Source organism: Stegostoma tigrinum, chromosome 9, assembly GCF_030684315.1.
Source record: "Stegostoma tigrinum isolate sSteTig4 chromosome 9, sSteTig4.hap1, whole genome shotgun sequence".
Classification (NCBI taxonomy): Eukaryota; Metazoa; Chordata; class Chondrichthyes; order Orectolobiformes; family Stegostomatidae; genus Stegostoma; species Stegostoma tigrinum.
Window position 1 is genome coordinate 34568174 of NC_081362.1, and position 19468 is coordinate 34587641.

General features: G+C 43.6%; 1 protein-coding gene across 1 annotated transcript in view; it reads right to left on the bottom strand.

Annotated features, from left to right (window-relative positions):
- tagapb (T cell activation RhoGTPase activating protein b) overlaps positions 1–19468 on the bottom strand; it is a 143755-nt gene that overhangs the window by 26545 nt on the left and 97742 nt on the right. The gene's annotated exons all lie outside the window — the stretch shown is intronic.

A 19468-nucleotide genomic window follows, 5' to 3' on the forward strand; every position in this document is an offset into this window, starting at 1 on the left:
TGGAACCTAGCTGCCTGCTCTGAGTCCACCAATGTAACTTTTTTAAAAAAAACAGAAGCAGTGACCATATATATCAGCAAGGCGGCTAAACCCGAGACTCTACAACTGTAGTGTCTCCCACCCGCCCTCCTCCTCTAACCTAGTTAATAAGGTAAGGTTTATTCTAAACTTTGTCTATTGAATATAAATTTGTTACTAATTTTATAGCAACTTGAACTAAGCTTTCTACTTTAGTACTGAGTGGGTGTTCAGATAAGTGGGGTATGGATGCTAGGGCAGTTGTTTGCTCCTCCTGCAGAATGTGGCAGGTGGGAGACATGGCACACGTCTCCGCTGGCTACATCTGCGGGAAGTGCACCCAGCTACAGCTCCTTGAAAACCGTGTTAGGGAAATGGAGCTGGAGCTGGATGAACTACGGATCATTCGGGAGGGAGAGGGGGTAATTGAGAGGAGTTACCGGGAGTTGGTCACTCCTAAGGCTCAGGACAAGGATAGATGGGTTACAGTTAGGGGGAGGAGAGGGGACAGACAGACAGTGCAGAGATCCCCTGTGGGCATTCCCCTCAGCAATAAGTATACCGTTTTGGATACTGCTGGGGGGGATGATCTACCAGAGGAAAGCCATAGTAGTCAGTTCTCTGGCACTGAGACTGACACTGTGGCAAAGAAGGGAAGGGGGCAGAATAGAAAAGTACTCGTGGTAGGGGACTCGATAGTTAGGGGAATCAACAGGAGATTTTGTGGTCAGGATCGGGATTCCCGGAAGGTATGTTGCCTCCCTGGTGCCAGGGTCCGGGACGTCTCCGATCGGGTGTATAAGGTTCTAAAAGGGGAGGGCGAACAGCCAGAAATCGTGTTACATATTGGCACTAATGATTTAGCCAGAAAAAGGATTGAGGATATAAAAAGTGATTTCAGGGAGTTAGGATGGAAGCTGCAAAGCAGGACGAACAGAGTAGTGTTCTCTAGTTTACTACCGGTGCCACGAGATAGCGAGGCGAGGAACAGGGAGCGGGCGCAGCTTAACACGTGGCTGCGCAGCTGGTGTAGGAGGGAGGGCTTCAGATATGTAGATAATTGGGATGCCTTCTGGGGAAGGTGAACCTTTACAGGAAGGACGGGTTGCATCTGAACTGGAAGGGGACCAATGTCCTGGGTGGAAGGTTTGCTCGAGTAGTTCGAGAGGGTTTAAACTAGTATGGCAGGGGGGTGGGAACCGGAGCTGTATACCGGAGGTGAGAGTTGATGCAGGTGTGGCAATAGCAAGAGGTAGACCAGCTAATGGGAAGGATTTTCCTGGGAAGGAATCAAGGGATCAGTTAAAGTGTGTTTGCTTTAACACAAGGAGTATCAGGAATAAAAGTGATGAACTTAGAGCACGGATCAGTACCTGGTGCTATCATGTTGTGGCCATAACAGAGACATGGGTTTCTCAGGGGCAGGAATGGTTGCTGGATGTTCCAGGGTTTAGAGCATTTAAAAAGAATAGGGAAGGGGGAAAAAGAGGAGGGGGTGTAGCACTACTAATCAGAGAGGGTATCACAGCTACAGAAGCTTCCATTGTCGAGGAAGATCTGCCTACTGAGTCAGTATGGGTGGAAATTAGGAACAGCAAGGGAGTAGTCACCTCGTTAGGGGTTTACTACAGGCCCCCCAATAGCATCAGGGAGATTGAAGAAAGCATAGGTTGGCAGATTTTGGAAAAGTGTGGACGTAGTAGGGCTGTTGAAATGGGTGACTTTAACTTTCCCAATATTGATTGGAACCTCCTTCGAGCAGAAGATTTGAATGGAGCTGTTTTTGTAAGGTGTGTTCAGGAGGGTTTCCTAACTCAGTACGTTGACAGGCCGATGAGGGGAGAGGCCATTCTAGACTTGGTGCTCGGAAACGAGCCAGGGCAGGTATCAGATCTTGTGGTGGGAGAGCATTTTGGTGATAGTGACCATAACTGCCTCACATTCTACATAGCTATGGAGAAGGAGAGGATTAGGCAAAATGGGAGGATATTTAATTGGGGAAGAGGAAACTATGATGCGATTAGACATGAGTTAGGAAGCACGGACTGGGAGCAATTGTTCCATGGTAAAGGCACTATAGACATGTGGAGACTGTTTAAGGAACAGTTGTTGGGAGTGATGAATAAATATGTCCCTCTGAGACAGGCAAGAAGGGGTAAGATAAAGGAACCTTGGATGATGAGAGCGGTGGAGCTTCTTGTCAAAAGGAAGAAGGTAGCTTACATAAGGTGGAGGAAGCTAGGGTCAAGCTCAGCTCTAGAGGATTACAGGCAGGTAAGGAAGGAGCTCAAAAATGGTCTGAGGAGAGCCAGGAGGGGGCACGAGAAAGGCTTGGCAGAACGGATTAGGGAGAACACAAAGGCATTTTACACTTATGTGAGGAATAAGAGAATGGTCAAAGAAAGAGTAGGGCCGATCAGGGATAGCATAGGGAACTTGTGTGTGGAGTCTGAGGAGGTAGGGGAAGCCGTAAATGAGTTTTTTGCTTCTGTCTTTACGAAAGAAACGAACTTTGTAGTGAATGAAACCTTTGAAGAGCAGGTGTGCATGCTGGAATGGATAGAGATAGAGGAAGCTGATGTGCTGAAAATTTTGTCAAACATTAAGATTGACAAGTCGCCAGGCCCGGACCAGATTTGTCCTCGGCTGCTTTGGAAAACGAGAAATGCAATTGCTTCACCACTTGCGAAGATCTTTGCATCCTCGCTCTCCACTGGAGTCGTACCTGAAGACTGGAGAGAGAAAGGAAATAGGGAAATCCCCAGCAATTACAGACCAGTAAGTCTCACGTCTGTCATCTGCAAGGTGTTAGAAAGGATTCTGAGGGATAGGATTTATGACCATCTGGAAGAGCATGGCTTGATTAAATGCAGTCAACACGGCTTTGTGAGGGGCAGGTCATGCCTCACAAACCTTATTGTGTTCTTTGAGGATGTGACTAGAAAGGTTGATGAGGGGTGAGCTGTGGATGTGGTGTATATGGACTTCAGCAAGGCATTTGATAAGGTTCCCGATGGTAGGCTCATTCAGAAGGTCAGGAGGAATGGGATGCAGGGGAACTTAGCTGTCTGGATACACAATTGGCTGGCCAACAGAAGACAGTGAGTGGTAGTAGAAGGAAAATATTCTGCCTGGAAGTCAGTGGTGAGTGGGGTTCCACAGGGCTCTGTCCTTGGGCCTCTACTGTTTGTAATTTTTATTAATGACTTGGATGAGGGGATTGAAGGATGGGTCAGCAAGTTTGCAGATGACACGAAGGTTGGAGGTGTCGTTGACAGTATAGAGTGCTGTCGTAGGCTGCAGCGGGACATTGACAGGATGCAGAGATGGGCTGAAAGGTGGCAGATGGAGTTCAACCTGGATAAATGCGAGGTGATGCATTTTGGAAGGTCGAACTTGAAAGCTGAGTACAGGATTAAGGATAGGATTCTTGGCAGTGTGGAGGAACAGAGGGATCTTGGTGTGCAGATACAAAGATCCCTTAAAATGGCCAGCCAAGTGGACAGGGTTGTAAAGAAAGCATATGGTGTTTTGGCTTTCATTAGCAGGGTGATTGAGTTTAAGAGTTGTGAGATCTTGTTGCAGCTCTATAAAACTTTAGTTAGACCGCACTTGGAATACAGCGTCCAGTTCTGGGTGCTCTGTTATAGGAAGGATGTAGATGCTTTGGAGAGGTTTCAGAGGAGGTTTACCAGGATGCTGCCTGGACTGGAGGGCTTGTCTTATGAAGAGAGGTTGACTGAGCTCGGACTTTTTCATTGGAGAATAGGAGGAGAGGGGGCCTAATTGAGGTATACAAGATAATGAGAGGCATAGATAGAGTTGATAGCCAGAGACTATTTTCCAGGGCAGAAATGGCTAACACGAGGGGTCATAGTTTTAAGCAGGTTGGAGGAAAGTATAGAGGGGATGTCAGAGGCGGATTCTTTACACAGAGAGTTGTGAGAGCATGGAATGAGTTGCCAGCAGCTGTTGTGGAAGCAAGGTCATTGGGGACATTTAAGAGACTGCTGGACATGCATATGGTCACAGAAATTTGAGGGTGCATACATGAGGATCAATGGTCGGCACAACATCGTGGGCTGGTGGGCCTGTTCTGTGCTGTACTGTTCTATGTTCTATGTTCTGGAAGCAGCACAATGGGGTTGGGTCAAGCTCCCACACAGCCAAGAATTTAGCTTTAGCTTTCAGTAATTGTTAGGGTTTGGAAGCTACTTTACATCTCTCCCTACTACAGCAAAATGCTTGAGTGTTGTCTCTCTCTCTCTGTCTCTCTCTTAGTCAGTGTTTTTTTCTTGATGTTCTTGCCTGTTGGACTGGAAAATTACATGTGAGATAATGTATTTTACTGAATTTGCCTTTGCCACGGGTATATTTGTGGGATGTTACCATCCTGGAACAGCTAATCAGTGGTGGTTAACATAAATATTATCTTGTTAAGTATTTCAATAAAGTTACATTTAAACTAATTTTTTTATTGTGCAAGACTTTATTATATATTTTTAAACTGCCAGGAAAATACCTATGTCAGTATTTTATTTACAGTGTAAGAAAGAAGTGTGTTTTGCATCAAGGCTATTAGTTTGGCCAATTGAATTGTCTCCAGAACACAATGTCTTAAACTTGCCTTTAAAAGTCAGATGAAATTGGGGTTAGGCTATCTTCTTCATATATTTTGAGGGTGTTTGGTCTGGTCCATAACATTACTTAGACATTTTCATACAAATTCTTACTCATTTCTATTGGTTTCAGTATAGGATTGATGTTGACTTAACCAGCAGAATTAGCATGGTGTGATCATCATAGGTAAATGTCATATTTTCTGGGAAAAACAGACATATATAATAAAGTTCTTGCTAGATTTAAAAACATTAAATCTTTATAAAGGCCTGTTTTCTATAGAAATAGTTAAAATTTATTTCTTTACCATTGTTTTTGATTTTAAACTTACATTGACATTTAGATAGCTAGATAGATTTGCTCTCTGATTGAAGGGTCTAAGCCCGAAACGTCAGCTTTTGTGCTCCTGAGATGCTGCTTGGCCTGCTGTGTTCATCCAGCCTCACATTTTATTATCTTATTTAGATAGCTATATGGTTTGCAGTTTTATCCCTCGCAAAAGTGGTGTAGGCTTCTTGTGGGGGCAGCGACCTACACAAATTTTTTTGTGTGGTATTTTTCTGTTTTGTCATGTTCACACCACCCCTTAGGAGGCAGTTGAGTGAGCTTTGATGACATCATTTTGACTGTTTTTTAGTAGTGAAGAGGTGTGACAGTGGAACACCCTATTCAGAACTTATTTGGCTATATAATGGAAGTGTGAGTAAATGAACCAATACATTAACATTCACAGCCTGAATGATAATATTGATCATAAGTTTTAATTGGATTACAGCATTACGGTACAGTAATTCAATCTAAACCTTATCAATCAAGTCACAGTGTGATAATTCAAGACAAAAAGAATAAACTCAAAAAGGTTTACCAGCTTCTTTCTTCGCTGTTACCCAGCCTCTCTCAATTATAATCAGCTTGTTTTATATCTGCTCACTTTGCTTTTCTTTCCATTTTTTACTTTATCCAATTTTATTCCTTTAGTTCTTGGCACTGTTTCTGAATTTCTTCTGTTTTCTCCTATTGTCATTTTCAGTGCTCCACTTTAAATCATTCTGAGGCCATCCCTGCATCGTTCTAACCTGCCCTCAGTCTCATTTAAGTATTTTGTTTACCTCTGAAGTCTCAGCTATATTTTTGGGCTTTCTGTGATCTGACCCCTGCTCTTTCAGAGTCCTGTTGTTTGTTTCTCACTTTGTTAGTAGAGTGGAGGATAGAGAAATAGGTATTGGAAGTTGTAAAATTTTCTACAGTTTTGGCTTCTAACCCACTATAGTAGATCTGTCTTAAGAAGACACGAGCAGGAATAGGCCTTTTAATATAATTCATTCGGGGGTATGGACTTCATGGGTAGGCCAGAATATATTGCCCATTCCTAACTATCCTGGAAAGAGTGCTGAGCTATTCAGTTCCTTGAGACTGCTCCGCCATTTTAAATCTTGGCTGATCACCTACTTAAATGCTATATTTCCATCCCATCCTCGTATGCCTATTTGTAATTAGAAATCAGTAAAATCTCTTTCTTCAACTTATGTAATGATTGATTGTCCACTACTTACAAAAGATTCACTATCTTCAGATGAAGAAATTCATCCTTGTCTCAGTCCTAAATGATGATTTTTATTCTGAGATTGTGTCCTCAGCCTCTAAACTCCACAACCAGGGGAAATATCTGTTCTGCATCTATTCTGTCTCATATTAATATTTATGTAGGCTTCAATGAGACAGTCACTTATTCTTTTAAATTCCAGACAATACAGGCCCATTTTATTCAATCTTTCTCAATGAACAGTCTCACTTTCCTAGAAATCATTCTTGTGACCATTCACTGAATTTCCTGTATACTAAGTATATCCTTTCTTGGGCAACAGATCCAGAACTACACAGAATACTTCACGTGCAGTCTCACCAAAGTTCTATATAACTGAAACAAGAGTTATTTGCTCCTGTACTCAAGTCCTCTTATGATAGATATCAACACACTGTTTGCCTTTTGACTTGCTTACTGCACCCACAAGTGAGATTTCAATGGCTTGTGAACAAGGACACATAGATCCCTTTGGGCATCAACATTTTTCAGTCTCTCACTATTTAAGGAATACTCTGCATCTTCAACCTCCTACAAAAGTGGATAACGCCACACTTACCCATATTATATTCCATTTGCCATGCTCCTGCCCATTCGTTCAACCCATTTAAATCTACTTGAAATCTCTTTGGATCCTCCTCACAACTCACACTCCTGCCAAGTTTTGTGTTAGCTCAAAACTTGGAAATAAACAATTCACCTCCACATCCAAATCATTGAAATACATTGTGAACAGCTAGGGCTCAAGCACTGTTCCTTATGCTACTCCATTGGTCACAACAACCTGAAAATAATTAATTGATTTATTTATTCTACCTACTTTCTTCCTATTAATTGCCTATTAAATTCCCATTCCCACCACCTGACAATCTATTTTAAACTCTCCCCAATAGCCCGAGCAAATTTCCCTCCGGCTCATTAGACTTCCTATGTCCTACCTGTACAGGTTGCAACTATTCTAGAATCAGTGGGGTTGTTGACTTGCTTGCCAAGCTGGCTTGTTCTTGTTTGGACATTTCATCACCATACTAGGTGACATCATTAGGGGAGCCTCCGGTGAAGTAATGTTATTCTACTCCATCTGGAATTTATGCTGTCTGGTCTGTTATGGTGAGTAGTGTCATTTCCAGTTTTGATCTGTGTCGGTTTGAATATGGGGTCCAATTCCATATGTTTGTTGATTGAAGTATGGGTGGAGAACCATGGCTCTAAGAATTCCTGTGTGTGTCTATGTTTGGCTTGGGCTACCATGGTAACCTTGTTTCAGTTAAACTGATGGCCTTCATTGTCTGAGTGTACCGATATCATGCCATCTTGCTGCTAGCTGATGTTCATGTATTCTGATGATTAGTTTCCTTGCTGTCTGTCTGATGTAATGTTTGTGGCAGTCGTTGCATGGTATTTTGTAAACCACATTGGTTCTGCAGTTGTGGGAATGGGGTCTATAATCCTTAAAGCTGTTTGTCGGGGAGTGGCTGTGGGCTTGTGGGCTACCATGATTATGATTTTTAGTGGTCTTAGGAGTCTTGTTGTGATTGTTCTGATATGTTCTTGATGTAGGCCAGTGTGGTCAGTGTGTTAGGGCATACTGTGTCCTCCTCTATTGCCTGTTTAGTAGCATCTGCAGATGAAGTTACAGGGATATCCGTTTACAGCAAGGATTTTGTAGAAGTGCTCTTTGCCTTCAACCTGGCCACCTGAAATCTACTTCTGAAATTATTAGAAATCCAGTCTGATTCTAAAGAAATCAAAGGACAGGGAGCAGACACAAAATTGGAGCTCAGGCAGAGAAGATCAACCATAATCGTGCTGAATAACAAAATTTGCTCAGGGAATCATTTTTTTTATCCTTGTTTCCAAAGTTCTTATGAGCTGATTTCTCTGCTTATTTATATCACAGAAACCATATAGAATACAGATTCATAGATTGTCTGGAAGACAGGAGGGGACCATTCAGATCTGGTCCTGCTGGTCCTCTGCAAGCACAATTCAAGTAATGTCACTTTTCTGATTTTTCCTTGACTTCCAATCTGGATGTCATTGCCACACAGGGGCTTCGCAGGCCTGCGCAGACTGCTACACTTCAGACTGCCTGGGAATGATTATTGTCATGTTGTTGCAAGGACACGCATTCAAATTATGGATGGGGCCAGGCTGCATCTCCAGACTGTTAGCTTTCTGTCATAGCACTCACTCACTTCATGTCTACCTGGATGCTCACAGCATCACTGCCTTGCACTGGTTTATCTCTTTGTGCTTTCCCTGCTCCACATCAGGCTCACATTATGCTGTCTTAGTCTGTTGTTTAGCACAGATAAAGGCAGGAAGCTCCCCATTGTTGTCAGAAAACTTCAATCAAGTCATGGGCGTAGCCTTCACTAGAGTGGTCCTGGCACAATAATTCAAAGGTAGCCTTCGATACCAGGGCCTGTTTATTGCGGTCAGGGTCAGGATGCTGTCTTCATAAGGTGCAAAGTGTCGATTGATGGGCAGCATATCACTTATCTTGATTCCTCATACCGTATTGTGGGTTGTTTTCCTCCTGCAAAGGGAGCGATGGAAGTGAATGGCACAGCTATTATGACTGGTGCCAGTCAGATTCCCAAGCCAGTAAGTTTGCAGCACAGAAGGCATACAGGGTAATGATTTTGGGTCCATACTTCCTTCACCCCCAACACCTCCCCACAGCCCTATGACACCTTCCCCTGTAACCGGCAAAGGTGCAACACCTGTGCATTTACCTCCTCCCTCCCCAGTATCCAAGGACCCAAACATACCTTCCAGGTGAAGCAACACTTCACCTGCACTTCCAAGAATCTAATTTACCGCATTCGCTGCTCACAATATGGTCTCCTTTACAGTGGGGAAATGAAGCGTAGACTTGCCTACCCCTTTGCAGAACATCTACGTTCTGCTTGCAAAAAAGACCCTGAACTACCCATTGCCTGCCACTTCAATGCACCACCCTGCTCCATGGCCAACATCTTTGTCCCCAGCTTGCTACAGTGTTCCAGTGAAGTCCAGTGTAAGCTGGAGGAACAACACCTCATGTTCCGCTTGGGGACCTACAGCCTTCCGGACTCAATACTGAGTTGAATAATTTTAGGGCCTAAACTCTCCCATGGCCCAGCAACAACAACCCCCACCCCCACCCCCCGCCCCCGACACCAGGCCTTGTTCCCACATAGCCTGCCAGTACACATACCCCCTGTTGTTAGTCACTAACAGTCCCTGTTAACAACTATTCATCCTCCCAGCTTGACTGTTAACAACTCCTTTGTCCAACTGTCTTTCTCTCTCTTTGTGGTCTATCCTATCGTTTACTCCCTACCCCACCCACCTCCCTATTTCCTGCAAATAAACTGATGTTTTCCCAGTCACCATCAGTTCTGAAAAAGGGTCACCAGACCCAAAACATTAACTCTGTTTTATTGTCCATAGATGCTGCCAGACCTGGTGAGCTTTTTCAGAAACTTTATTTTTGTTCCTGATTTACAGCATCTGCAGTTCTTTTGGTTTTTATTATGTGTAATGATTTTGGGGGCTGGGTAGGTAAAAGTGAATGTAGGAAGATGTTGCATGTAATAATAAGAGTAGTGCAACATGAGCCTTGGTGTGAGGTGGGTACAGTAGCTGAGATAAAAAGAGAGTGTGAGGTATTAGAGAGAAAATGTTGGACCTTACCTAGAGGAGTGCTGAAAGTGATGGACTCGCCTCCTATTTTGCTGTACTTTCCTCCAGATGGCTAAGGCTACTTTAATGTAGGTAGCAACTCTGTTTAGATCGACGTGGCCTGTTGTTGTGGCCTTCATTGCTGGCACTTGGGGGAGGAAGATGAAGTCCCACACCTGCACCATACCATCTAGCAGGATCTGCAGGATACTACCCTCAAAGTGAAGCACTAATTTCTCCCTACCTGCTATGTCCAGTACAAATTTCAGGAAACATGCAGGGCAAGTCTAGAATTACACTGCTTGTCTGAGTGGACAATGGACTTTGAATGATTGCATGGAAGCAAGGAATGCAAATAAATTCTGGGATATCCAGTTAGTGGCAAGTTGTCCTGGGAAAGGCCTATGGTGAAACAGCACCAGGAACAGAAGTTAAAGAAGCATCTTAGAAACTGGGTAAATAGTTAATAGAGTGCAGTAAAATTTTTTTCAGTCAAGAAAAGTAAGATTCATCCATATGTTTGTTGTTTGGTTTCTGCACTGTTCATTTAGTCTTTGCTTCATTTGTTTAGCATTTTAAGACTAACATTTGAAACTAACAGTGCACTCTAGTCATGTGGCTACTTCACAGGTCCATGGAACACACAAACATGAAGATATTTTCATTAGTTTTTTGGTAATGGAGTGGATGAATTAACTTGTGATGATTCCATTTTCAGGCTTTGAATACTTAAATCAGGTGACCTCTATATTTCAGCAAATTGTCCTTTGAATGTTTGACAGTTCTCATGATTCATTGGTCTGTCCATAGCTCCTGAGCAATAGGCCCAGGTTCAGGTCCCATCTGTTCCAGAGGGTGTAATAACATCTCTGAATAGGTTAGTGAAAAATATCTTTTGACTGTCCAATAATAAATACCTTTTGAGCCACATTTTAAAAGGATAGCTTGACTGATCCTAAGAGTTTTAGGGTGAGTTTAAATACTTTCAGTGGGACAGCAAGTGAGTGAATTGATCGGGGAGATAGTCTACAACATGAGTTGTAACATTTATTTGAAGCACTTCTTTGCCCATTTCAACAACTTTCGTCAGGCTTACCAACTGACCGACTCCTACAGTTGAATTGCACTTTTGATTTCAGAAAAGTTGTCACCTTGTGCTGGTTTGTTTCCAATGAAATCAGCTGGGTCAATGTATTCAACCAGCTACCACTGGAATCAGCTCAACTGAAGACTATTCAATCAGCTAAATGGGAACATCTCAACTGATTAACTGCAGGCCCACTGTACCTGGGAGACAATTTAGTTTCCATTGGACAACTGGACCCATTGCAACAGATTTTGAACTAAACCAAACCAATTATATGGGTTGGTACTTGGAAATATGATGTTGTGGCCATTACAGAAACTTGGGTAACTCACGGACAGGAATAGTTGTTGGAAGTTCTGGGATTTGGATGCTTTGAAAGAAATAGGGAGGGTGGAAAAAGAGGTGAGGGAGTGGGATTGCTAGTTAGGGCTAGTAAAGCAGTTACTGAAAGGCAGTTCGAGAACGATATGTCTACAGAGTCAGTATGGATGGAGGTCAGGAACAAGAAAGGAACAGTCACTTTGTTGGGGTTTTTTTTACAGACCCCCAAATAGTTGCAGAGAAGTAGAGGAGCGGATTGGGAGGCAAATAGTGGAAAGGTGCAAAAGTCACAGCGTTGTAGTCATGGGTGACTTAAACTTTCCAAATATTGATTGGAAACATTTTAGTTATAATAGTTTAGATGGAACAGATTTTGTTCAGTGCATTCAGGAAGGATTCCTGACAGTGTGTAGACCGACCATCACGAGGAGAGGCCACTTTGGATTTGGTGCTTGGCAAAGAACCAGGGCAAGTGTTAGACCTGTTGGGAGGAGAACATTTTGGCGGTAGCAATCATAACTCTGTTTCTTTCACAAAAGCCATGGGTAAGGATAGGTACGTACGGCAGGGTGAAATCTACAACTGAGGGAAGGGTAATTACAATTCAGTTAGGCAAGAACTGGGTAACATAAATTGGGAACAGATGCTGTCAGGGAAGAGCACCACAGAAATGTGGAGATTGTTTAAGGAATGCATACTGCATGTGCTTGATATGTTTGTCCCTAGCAGGCAGACAAGATGCAGTCGAGTGAGGGAGCCATGGTTCTCGAGAGAGGTCGAACGACTGGTTAAGAGAAAGAAGGAGGCTAATGTAAGGTTTAGGACAAGAGGAATGGAAAAGGCTCTACAGGGATACAAGTTAGCCAGGAAGGAGCTGAAGAAAGGGCTTAGGAGATCTATAAGGGGGCATGAGAAAATCTAAGCAGATAGGATCAAGGGAAAATCCAAGGCTTTTCACACGTATGTGCAGAACAAGAGAATGACCAGAAAAAGGGTAAGGCCGATCTAGGATTGTAAAGGGAATTTGTGCATAGAGTCTAAAGAGACAGGAGAGGTCCTTAATGAATACCTCTCTTCAGTATTCACAACTATGAGCAACCTAGTTATTGAGGAGGACGTTGCGAAACAGGCATAGGCTACAGGAGGTTGATGTTAGTAAAGAAGATGTGCGAGGAATTCTGAGCAAGTTGAAGATAGATAAGTTCCCAGGGCCTGATGGGATTTATCCAAGGATTCTATGGGAAATGAGGGATGAGATCTCAGGGCCTTTGGCGATGATCTTTTCGTCCTCACTGTCGACGGGTATAGTGCCGGAAGATTGGAAAGAGGCGAACATCATTCCCTTGTTCAAAAAAAGGGAACAGAGATAACCCCGGAAATTACAGGCCAGTTACTCTTATGTCAGTGGTGGTAAATTATTGGAAAGGGCTCTGAGAGACAAGATTTATGATCACTTGGAAAGGCGCATTTGATTTGTGATATTCAGTATGGATTTGTGAGGGGTAGATCATGCCTCACAAATGTTATTGAATTCTTTGAAAAGGTGACCAAACGCGTGGATGAAGGTGGAGTAGTGGATGTGGTATACATGGATTTAAGTAAAGCGTTTGATAAGGTTCCCCATGGTAGGCTCATGCAGAAGGTAAGGAGGCAAGGGATGGTGGAAATGTAGTAGATTGGATTCAGAATTGGCTGACCTTTAGAAGACAAATGGTGTTAGTGGATGGAAAATATTCAGTGTGGTGCTCAGTTACGAGTGGTGTACCACAAGGATCTGTTTTGGGTCCTCTTCTATTTGTGATTTTTGTAAATGATTTCAATGGAGGAGCGGAAGGGTGGATTAGCAAGTTTGCAGACGGTATGAAGGTGGGTCATGTTGTGGACAGTGCAGAGTGCTGTTCTAGGTTACAGAGGGACATTGATAGGATGCAAGGCTGGGCTGAGAAGTGGCAGATGGAGTTTAACCCTGAAAAGTGTGAGGTGAAAAAACTTGAAAGCAGAATACAGGGTTAACGGAAAGATTCTTGGCAGTGTAGAGGAACAGAGGGATCTTGGGTTTCATGTTCACAGTTCCCTGAGAGCTGCCACCCAGGTGGATAGAGTTGTTAAGAAGGCGTATGGTGTGTTAGCTTTCATTAATAGAGGGATTGAGTTCAAGAGCCATGAAGTTATGCTCCAGCTATACAGGCCACATCTGGAATATTGTGTCCAGTTCTGGTCACCTCATTACAGGAAAGATGTAGAAGCATTAGAAAAGGTGCAGAGAAGATTTACCAGGATGTTGCCTGGAATGGAGGGATGGTCTTAAGCGGAAACATTGAGATAGCTAGGGTTTTCCCTTTAGAATGACAAAGGATGAGAGGTGACTTGATAGAGGTGTAAAAAACCATCAGAGGTATAGATAGAGTAGACAGCCAGAGATTTTTTCCTCAGGTGGAGGTAGCTTTTATGAGGAGATATAGTTTTAAAGTGAAAGGAGGTAGATTATCAGGGAGACGTCAGAGGTAGGTTCTTTATTCAGTGAGTGGTAGGGGCGTGGAATGCATTGCTGGAGAGTGTCATGGAGTCAGCCTCATTAGAGACATTTAAGTGGCTACTATATAGGCGTATGAATGATAGTATAAGGTAGTGGTGGAGGTTAGATAGACCTTAGATTTAGGGTAAAAGTTTGGCACAATATCGTGGGCCGAAGGGCTTGTACTGTACAGTACTGTTCTATGTTCTACGACAGAAATACAGTATGTATTTTCAGCTCCTCAGAAAATAAAGCAGTTCATTAATTTAGACTCTAGGTAATGTCCATCTCTGTCAAGAGAGAATCCAACCATCAACTCATAGATACATAGAAGATAGGAGCAGGAAGAGGCCATTTGTCCCTTTGATCTTGCTCCACCATTCTTCACAATCATGACTGATCATCCAACTCAATAGCCTAATCCTGCTTTCGCCCCTCACCTTTGATCCCATTTGCCACAAGTATTATATCTAATTGCCTCTTGAACTCATTCAATGTTTTGGCGTTAGTAAAGAAGATGTGCGAGGAATTCTGAGCAAGTTGAAGATAGATAAGTTCCCAGGGCCTGATGGGATTTATCCAAGGATTCTATGGGAAATGAGGGATGAGATCTCAGGGCCTTTGGCGATGATCTTTTCGTCCTCACTGTCGACGGGTATAGTGCCAGAAGATTGGAAAGAGGCGATCAATGTTTTGGCATCCTCTACTTCCTGTGGTAACGATTTCCACAGGTTCACCACTCTTTGGGTGAAGAAATTTCTCCTCAATTCTGTTCTAAATTGTCTATCCAGAATCTTAATGCATCAGGAATATTCTCCCTACATCTACCCTGTCCAGTCCTGTTAGAATTTTATAAGTCTCTGGTAGATCCCCCCGCCCCCGCCTCATTTGTCTGAACTCTTGTGAAAACAATCCCAACCCAGTCAATTTCTCCTTCTATGTCAGACCTGCCATCCCTGGAATCAGCTTGGTAAACCTTTGCTGCACTCCCAAGAGCAAGAGCAAGAGCAAGAGCATTCTTTCTCAGAAAAGGATACCAAAATTGCACATAATATTCCAGGTGTGGTCTCACCACTGCCCAACAACACACCCCTGCTCCTGTATGCAAAACCTTCACAATGAGGGCCAACATGCCATTTGCCTTCTCTACCGCCTATTGCGCCTGCATGCTTACCTTCAGCAACTGGTGCACAAGGATGGTGAGATCCTGCTGCACACTTTCCTCTCCCAATTTAGGTCGTAATCTGCCTTCTTGTTTTTACTTCTGAAGTAAATAACTCACATTTAGCCAAATTAATTTGTATCTGCCATTGATTTGCCCACTTAGTCAACCCATCCAAATCACGTTGAAGGATCTCTTCATCCTGTCACAGTTCACTCACTCACTCAATTTGCTATCATCTGCAAACTTCGAGATGTTAAGTTTTGTTCCCTCATCCAAATCATTAAGATATATTGTGAACAGCTGGAGTCCCAGCACCGATCCCTGTGGTGCTCCACTAGTTACTGCCTGCCAATGTGAAAAGGATCCATTCATTCCAACTCTGTTTCCTCTCTGCCAACCAGTTTCCTCTCTATCTCAATACACTTCCCCAAGTCCCATGCATTTTAATCTTCTACATTTAATTCTTATACGGGACTTTTGGCAAACAGTTTCTGGAAGTCTAAATATACTACATCAACTGTCTCCCCATTGTCAACTCTATAGTTACATCTTCATAAGATTCCAATAGATTTTTCAAGCATGTTTCCCTTTCATAAATAAATGCTGACTCTGTCTGATCTTGCCACTGCTTTCGATATGCTCTGCTGTAATATCCTTGACAATGGATTTGAGAAGATCACCCACCACTGATTTTAGGGTCACTGGTTCATAATTCCCTGTTTTCTCTGTACCTCCCTTTGGAATCTTGAAATGGTATTAGTCACCCTCCAATCATCAGGAACTGTTCCAGAGTCTATAGAGTCCTCCAAGATGACCACGTTGCATCCACTAGAGCATGGCGGCCAAGTGGGAATGCGTTGGCCTAGTAAACCATGCCTAGCAGCGCATTGGTTATTAATTTAGAAGTAAAAGGTATGCCAGGGCAATAGTCATAAGGAATTCAATTGCAAGGGGAATAGCAGGCATTTCTGTGGCCGCAATCGAGACTCCAGGATGGTACGTTGCCTCCCTGGTGCGCACGTTGAGGATGTCTCGGAGTGGGTACAAGACAATCTGAACAGGAAGGTTGAACAACCAGTGATTGTGGTACACTTCGGTACAAACAGCATAGATTAAAAAAGGGGTGATGCCCTAAAGGCAGAATACAGGGAGCTAGGAAGAAAGTTAAGAAATTGTACCTCAAAGGATTACTACCGGTGCCACGTGCTAGTTCGAGGAGAAATGACAATAGATATACCGGATGAATACGTGGGTGCAAAAATGTTATTGGGGGAAGGGTTTCAGATTCCTGGGGCATTGGGATTCGTTCTTGGGGAGATGGGGCCTGTACAAATTGGATGGGTTACACCTGGGTAGTACTGGGACTGATGCCCTAGGCAGAGTGTTTGCTAGAGCAGTTGAGGAGGGTTTAAACTAATACGCCAGGTGGATGAGAACCTATGTAAAGAGTCAGAGGAGAAGGCAGCAAGGACAGAAGCAAAAGCTAGAAAAGGGAATAAGAAAAGTAATGGATTGAGAAACCAAGGGCAAGATTCAAACAGGGCTATTGAGAAAAATAAGGAGGAGACAAACACTGTTAAAAGGGCAAGCTTAAAGGCTTTGTGCCTTAAGGGATGGTGCAACTGAAATAAAGTGGATGAACTATTCGTGCAGCTAGATCTAAATGGTAAATTATAATGGGATTGCAGAGACATGGCTGCAGGATGATCAGGGATAGCAACTGAATGTCCCAGGGTATTCAGTATTCAAGAAGGACAGGCAGAAAAGAAAAACAGCAGAGTCGCATTGCAGGTCAGAGGAAATTAACGCAATAGTGAGAAAGAATATTAGCTCTGACAATGTGGAGTCTGTACGGGTAGAATTGAGAAATACCAACGGACAAAAGGCATTCGGTGTCATATATAGACTCCCAAGCTGAGTGGTGATGTCAAGAATGGCATTAAACAGGAAGTTAGAGATGCACATGATAAGGGAATAATCAGTGATCATGGGTGATTTTAATCTGCACACAGATTGGGCAAATCAAATTAGCCACAATACCATAGAGGATGAGTTTCTGGAGTGTATATGGGATGGTTTCCTTGACCTATATGTGGAGGAGCCAACTTGCGAGCAGGCCATCTTGAGCTGGGGTGCTTTGGAACTGCCATCACTGAAATCCCCACTAAAACATCCTGGGGTTAGCATTGACAAGAAACTGAACTGAATCAGCCATATGAAATACTTTGGCATCGCAGCAGGTCAGAGGCTGGGAATTCTATGGTGAGCAATTCCCCTTCTATCTACCCAAACCCTACATACCATCTACAAATCACGGGTCACGAGTGTGATGCAACACTTTCAGCTTGCTTTGATGACTGCAGCTGCAACAACACTCAAGAAGCTTAACACCATCCAGGACAAAGCAGTCTAATTGATTCGTACCACATCCACCACTTTCAAACACTCATTCCATCCGCTACCTACACATAGTAGCAACAACAGCATTTACAACCTACAAGATACACTGAAACTGTACACTAATGCCCCTCAGACAGCACTTTCCAAACCCACCACCTGAAAAGACAAAAGCAGCAGATAAATGGAAAAATGATCACCTGTTAAGTTCCTCTCCAAGTCAGACATCATCTTCATTCAGATATGTTGTTATTTCTTCACTGTCATTGGTCAAAATCCTGGAACTCCCTCCCCAACAGCACTACGACTGCACCAACACCACAAACTGTACCAGTCTAGGAAGATGGCTCATCACAACCTGTTCAAGGCAAGTTAGAAATGGGCAATAAATGCTGACCAGCAATACCTATGCCCATACTCAATGAATGGATATGATGTTGTGGCCATAACGGAGATGTGAGTTTCACAGGGGCAGGAATGGTTGCTAGATGTTCCAGCATTTAGAACATTTATAAAGAACAGGGAGGGGGAAAAAGAGGAGAGGGTGTAGCGTTGCTAATCAGAGACTGCATCACAGCAAGAGAAATGAAGGTTGCCGAGGAAGATAACAAAGTGTGAAGCTGGATGAACACAGCAGGCCAAACAGCATCTCAGGAGCACAAAAGCTGACGTTTCAGGCCTAGACCCTTCATCAGAGAGGGGGATGGGGAGAGGGTTCTGGAATATATAGGGAGAGAGGGGGAGGCGGACCGAAGATGGAGAGAAAAGAAAATAGGTGGAGAGGAGAGTATAGATGGGGAAGTAGGGAGGGCATAGGTCAGCCCAGGGAAGACGGACAGGATTCTCCAGCATCTGCAGTTCCCATTATCACTGTTGCCGAGGAAGGTGTGTCGACTGAGTGAGTACGGGTGGAAATTAGGAACAGCAAGGGAGCAGTCACCTCATTGGGAGTTTTCTACAGACCCCCAAATAGCAGTAGGGAGATCGAAGAACTCATAGGCCGGCAGATTGTTGAAAAGTGCAAATGTAGCAGGGTTGTTGTTGTGGATGACTTCAATGTTCCCAATATTGATTGGAACCTCCTTAATGCAGATGGTTTGGATGGAGACATTTTTGTCAGGTGTGTTCAGGAAGGTTTCCTTACTCAGTATGTGGACAGGCCGATGAGGGGGGAGACCATTTTGGATTTGGTGCTCGGCAGTGAGCCAGGACAGGTGTCAGATCTCATGGTGGGAGAACACTTTGGCAACAGTGACCACAACAGCCTCATATTTACCATAGCCATGGAGAGGGAAAGGAGCAGTTACCAGGGTAAGATATTTAACTGGGGAAAAGGAAGCTATGACGCTATCAGGCAGGAGTGGGGAAGTACAGATTGGGAGCAATTGTTCCACAGAAAGGGCACAACAGACATGTGGAGACTGTTTAAGGAGCAGTTGTTGTGAGTGATGCATAAATTTGTTCCTCTGAGACAGGTAAGGGGGTAAGATTAAGGAGCCTTGGATGACGGGAACAGAGGTGCTTCTCGTCAAAAAGAAAAAGGCAGCTTACATAAGGTGGAGGAAGCAAGGGTCTAGCACAGCTTTAGAGGATTACAGGCTTGCTCGGAAGGAGTTCAAAAGTGGATTGAGGATGGCCAGGAGGGGGCACGAAAAAGGCTTGGCAGGAAGGATTAGGGAGAACCTGAAGGCATTTTACTCATACGTAAGGAATAAGAGAATGATCAAGGAGAAGGTAGGGCTGATCAGGGGTGGCATAGGGAACATGTGCGTGGAGTCTGAGCAGATAGAGAAAGCCTTAAATGAGTTTTTTGCTTCAGTTTTCACTGAGGAAAGGGACCTTGTTGTGAATGAGAACTTTGAGGAGCAGGAAAACAGGCTTGAACCGATCAAGATTGAGGAAGTTGATGTGCTGGAAATTTTGGCAAACATTAAGATTGATAAGTCCCCAGGGCCAGACCAGACTTATCCTAGGTTGCTCCAGGAAGTGAGAAAGGAGGTTGCTAAGCTGCTGGCGAAGATCTTTGCTTCCTCACTCTCCACGGGAGTCGTACTGGAAGATTAGAAGGAGGCAAATGTTGTCCTTCTTTTC